This window comes from Stegostoma tigrinum, chromosome 39 (genome assembly GCF_030684315.1).
Source record: "Stegostoma tigrinum isolate sSteTig4 chromosome 39, sSteTig4.hap1, whole genome shotgun sequence".
Taxonomy (NCBI): domain Eukaryota; kingdom Metazoa; phylum Chordata; class Chondrichthyes; order Orectolobiformes; family Stegostomatidae; genus Stegostoma; species Stegostoma tigrinum.
Genome location: NC_081392.1, coordinates 15,219,543 through 15,225,239, shown reverse-complemented (window position 1 = coordinate 15,225,239; position 5,697 = coordinate 15,219,543).

Genomic DNA, 5,697 nt, shown 5'->3' with positions numbered 1-5,697 from the left:
CATATGCTTTCTTAACAACCCTGTCCACTTGGGTGGCCATTTTAAGGGATCTATGTATCTGCACACCAAGATCCCTCTGTTCCTCCACACTGCCAAGAATCCTATCCTTAATCCTGTACTCAGCTTTCAAATTCGACCTTCCAAAATGCATCACCTTGCATTTATCCAGGTTGAACTCCATCTGCCACCTCTCAGCTCATCTCTGCATCCTGTCAATGTCCCGCTGCAGCCTACAACAGCCCTCTATACTGTCAACGACACCTCCAACCTTCGTGTCGTCTGCAAACTTGCTGATCCATCCTTCAATCCCCTCATCCAAGTCATTAATAAAAATTACAAACAGTAGAGGCCCAAGGACAGAGCCCTGTGGAACCCCACTCACCACTGACTTCCAGGCAGAATATTTTCCATTTGATGCCCATCTCTAACTGCACTGCACAGTGCCATTTCAGAGGGCATTCAGAGTCTAGAATTGAGTCAATCATGTTGCTGTGGGTCTGGAGTCACGTGTAGGACAGATCGGGTAAAGGCAGTGGATTTCCCTCTTTAACCAGACACATGAGGATAAGCTCGCTAGTCACATAAAAGAAGATTGCAAGCGCTTTCCTTTTCAGATCCATAAGAGGCAAGAGTGGACACTGGAAAACGAGGCCGGTGAAGTAGCAATGGGGAACCAAAGAAATGTGGGACTATGTGTCCATTTTCACAGGGCAGGATAACAGCGGCATACAAGAACTTCAGGAGAGTCAGGAGGACAGAGGTGAGTGTAGTGACCATCACTCAGGAGAAGGTGCTGGGGAAGCTGACAGGTCTGAAGGTAGATAAATCACTCGGGCAGGATGGACTATACCCCTGGGTTCTGAAGGACGTAGCTGAGGAGGTTGTAGAGGCATCGGTGGTGATCTTTCAGGAATCACTGGAGTCAAGGAGGATCCCTGAAAATGTCCAATGTGACCCCCGCGTTTAGGAAGGGAGGGAGGCAGAAGGCAGGAAACTATAGGCAGGTTAACCTGACCTCAGTTGTTAGTAAGATTTTAGACTCCTTTATGAAGGATGTGACTACAGAGTCCTTGGAAGTGCACAGTAAAGCAGGGCTTCAGTAAGGGGAGGTCATGCCCAACAAATCTGTTCGAATTCTTCAAGGAACTAATGAACAAGTTAGATTCAGGAGAGCTAGTGGATGTGATATATTTGGATTTCCAGACGGCCTTTGACAAGGTGCCACACAGGAGGCTGCTAAATAAGATGAGAGCCCATGGTGTTAGGGGCAAGGTACTGGCATGGATAGAGGATTGGCTGACTGGCAGAAGGCAGAGTGCGGTTTAAAGGGGTCTTTTTCAGCTGGAAACCAGTGGAGTTCCACAGTGTTGGGGCCACAACTGTTCACATTACACATTAATGATCTGGATGAAGGAACTGGGGGTATTGCTGCTACGTTTGCAGGTGACACAAAGATAGATGGAGGGACAGGGAGGGCTGAGGAAGCAGGGAGGCTGCAGAAGGACTTTGGACAGGCTGGGCGAGTGGGCAAAGAGGTGCCAGGTGGATACAATGTGGGAAAGCATGAGGTTATGCACTTTGTAGGAAGAATAGAAGTTTACTTTCTAAATGGGGAAGGACTTCGGAAATCTGAAGCTGAAAGGGACCGAAGGGTGGTGGTTCAGGATTCTCTTAATGTTGGTTCAGTTGGCAGATAGTAAGGTAAATGCAATGCAAGCATTCATTTCAAAAGGGCTAGAATACAACAGCAGAGATGTACTGCCAAGGCTGTATAAGGCTCTGGTAAGTCCACTTTTGGAATATTGGGAACTTTTCCAGGTCCCATGTTTAAGGAGGGAGGCACTGGCCTACGATGGGGTCTGATGGAGGTTTACAACAATGATCCTGGAGATGAAGAGCCTGTCACATGAGGAGCGTTTGAGGACTCTGGGTCTGTACTCGAGAAGCATGAGGGGGATTCTCATTGAAACTTACAGAATGCTGACAGGCCTGGATAGAGCGGACATTAATTGGAGAGTCTAGTACCCAAGGATACAGCCTCAGAGTGAAAGGGCGACTCTTTAAAATGAAGATGAAGAAGAATTTCTTCAGCCAGAGTGGGAAAACCAATGCTACAGAGAGCTGCGGAGGCCAAGTCGCTGAGTCACTTTCAGACAGAGATAGGTCGGTTCACGATTGGTAAGGAGATCAAGGAAAATGGGGTTGAGAAACATATCAGCCATGATCGAAGATGGAGCAGACTTGATGGGCCAAATGGCCCAATTCTGCTCCTACACCTGATGGTCTGACGTCTGGCTCTGTAATCCAATAGCTCTACCCACTGTGTCCCCGCTCCCTCAGTGCTGCAGTGAGCTTGATGACCCACTGTACACATGATCCCCGTGGGACGGTTTGTTGTGAAGAAGAGTTGTATTAGACCCGAAACTCTAACTCGATTTCTCGCTCCACAGATATTGGACAGACCTGCTGAGATTCCCCAGCAAGTTCTGCTTTTGTTTCAGATTGCCAGCATCTACAGTTCTTTATTTTATGTTTGCTTTTGAATACAGCACGTGCAAATCCTTATCCTCAAAACCAGTTCAAACCACTCATACAAGAGAAAGCAGTTCGGCTCTTTGGCTATTTTGTTCTTTTTTCCCTTTATTAATTTACAGGGTGTGGGCATCACTGGCCAGACAGCATTTATTACCCGCTCCTAATTGCCCAGAGGGTAGTAAAGTCAACCACATTGCTGTGGGTCTGGAGTCACATGTAGGCCAGACCAAATAAGGATGGCAGTTTCCTTCCCTAAAGGACATTAGTGAACCAGATGGGTTTTTCCCGACAATCAACAATGGATTCATGGTCTCATTAGATTCTTAATTCCAGATATTTTTATTGAATTCAAATTCGACTATCTGCCCATGGTGGGATTTGAACCCAGGTCCCCGGAATGTTTTCTGGATTTCTGGATTAACAGTCCAGCGATAATACCAACAGGCAGATAATATCCCCCAGGCTGATCAATTAAAGCACACTTACTGACTGTCCCTACCCTGATGTTTTGGCACCCAAACATGGATGTGGTTGCTTTATAATTCAATCAGGGACTCCTTTAGTCACTTACCTAGATCCTATTTTGTATTTTGGGGCAGCACGGTGGCTCAGTGGTTAGCACTGCAGCCTCACAGCCCCAGGGACCCAGGTTCGATTCCAGCCTCAGGTGACTGTCTGTGTGGAGTTTGCACATTCTCCCCAGGTCTGCGTGGGTTTCCTCCAGGTGCTCCGGTTTCCTCCCGCAGTCCAAAGATGTGCAGGCTAGGTGGGTTGGCCATGCTAAATTGCCTGTAGTGTTCAGGGGTTGTGTGGGTTATAAGGGAATGGGTCTGGGCACGATGCTCCGAGGTTCGGTGTGGACTTGTTGGGCCGAAGGGCCTGTTTCCACACTTAAGTAATCTAATCTAAACAACTGTTACTCTCCATTCCTCATGGCCCTATACAATCGAGGCAGGTTGTGCACTGCCTCCCATTCGACTGGTCCCTAGAGGAGGGCTGGGGTTGGGAGTATTATTGAGAAATCGTGGTCCCAGGGCAAGTGGAGCTGCCAGCTATAGGAGAGTCCAACTGCAGAGTGAGTAGACATGGACAGATGCAGAAATAGCTGAGATGCCTCCTGTAGTCAAACAGCAGCGGCTGATCCCTGCTGGCTGTACCAATGGATCAGCAGGAAGCCCCAAAATTAGGGAGAAAAAATGGAACAAATAAACGTTAGAAAAATGGGACTTTTACATAGGAATTTACAATAATTATTGCAGCAATAATAACTGAGTGACTCTAGACCTCATATGGAATTGCTCAACATTTCTGTCTGCGCCTTTATTTAACGTATTTTTATTTCAAAAGACTTTGAGCAAGTGTGCCCCGGTTTCTTCAAATTGCAACATTTGCAGTTTCCCTGTTCTCTCCCTCTTCCGCAACAGCCCCTCACCCAAACCACAGTCACCACTTCCTGTTCAAACTGGACCAGCTGGTGGCTGCACGCTGGGCCCTGGAACCCATCCATTAAAAGGCAAGGCCACAGGTCTCTGTCTGTCTCCAGCTCCAGAACACTGACACTTTAGACCACCTGCAACATGGCACATATCCCAGCGCCAGCGCTGAGGGAGAGCTGCACCGTCAGCGATGCCAACTTTTAGGTGTGCCGTGCAAATCGACACCTCTGCTGGGCATTAGAGCACCCTGTGGCACAATCAGAGGTGTGCCCCCCTCCCGCAGGTCCTGGCCAACATTTACCCCTGTCGACAGCACAAAGCATAAACTGCTCATTACTGCATTCGCCTTTGAGCCCGAGCTGGTTACTAACTACATCACATCAGTCATCCCTCACATTAATGTCTGGTTTAAGTTTGAGCAGTTTGGCAACTATCAGTCATCAGCAAACTGATGCTTTGTCCCCAAAAATGCCTCTATCACTCAGATGTACAGCACAGAACCAGGCCCTTCGGCCCAACTCATCCAGATATCCTGAATTGAAATAGTCTCATTTCCAGCATTTGGCCCATATCCCTCCAAACTCTTCCTACTTATAGAGGCATAGAATCCCCATAGTGTAAGCAGACCATCCAGCCCATTAAGTCCACACCGACCCTTCAAAGAGCATCCCACTCAGACCTGTTACTGTATCCCTGTAATGCTGCATTTTCCACAGCTAACCCAGCTGGGCTGCACATCCTTGGACACTAGGGACAATTTAACATGGCCAATCCACCCTAACCTGCACATCTTTGGACTTGTTGGGCCAAAGGGCATGTTTCCACACTGTAATCTAATCTAATCTTGATAAACCCACACAGACACAGGGAGAACATGCAAACTCCACACAGACAATTGCCCGAGGCAGGAATCGAACACAGGTCCTTGGCGCCATGAGGCAGCAGTGTTAACCACTGAGCCACCGTGCCGCCCCAAATGTCATATATTTGTCCAAATGCCTTTTAAATGTCCTAACTGTAGCAGACTTCACCACTTCTTCTGGCAGCTCGTTCCATACACGCACCACCCTCTGTTTGAAAAAGTTGCCCCTTAGGTCTCTTCTAAATCTTTCCCCTCTCACCTTAAACCTACACCCCCTAGTTTGAGACTCCCCAATCCTTGGAAAAGGGTCTTGGTTATTCATCCTACCCATGCCCCTCGTGATTTTATAAGCCTTTATAAGATTATTCCTCAGCCTCCGATGCTGCGGGGTAAGAAGTCCCAGATTCTCCTTAAAACTTAAACCCTCCAGTCCCGGCAATATGCTTGGAACTTTTTTTTAAAAACGTTTTCAAGTTTAACAACATCTTTCTACAGCAGGGAGACCAGAATTGAACACAGAATTCCAAATGTGCCTTACTGGTGTCCTGTACAGTCACAACATGATGCTCCCAACGCCCACACTCAATGTCCTGACCAAATGTATCAAAATGCCTTCTTCGCCGCCCTGGCTACAGCCAGCACTCTCTTCCCACATAGTGCAAATTTAAATGCGCATTCCTGTGAATGTCCGAGAGAGCACATGGCATTGAGCTTCAACAAAATGCAACTTTTTTTCAGCAATCATTATACTCCAAAGAAAAAACACACGATTGGCTGCAAAATGATTTGAAAATCCTGAGGTTTTGTAAAAGTGCTTTGGAAGTGCAGGATCAATGAACCTATTTAAAAATTGGGCAGCAGTAA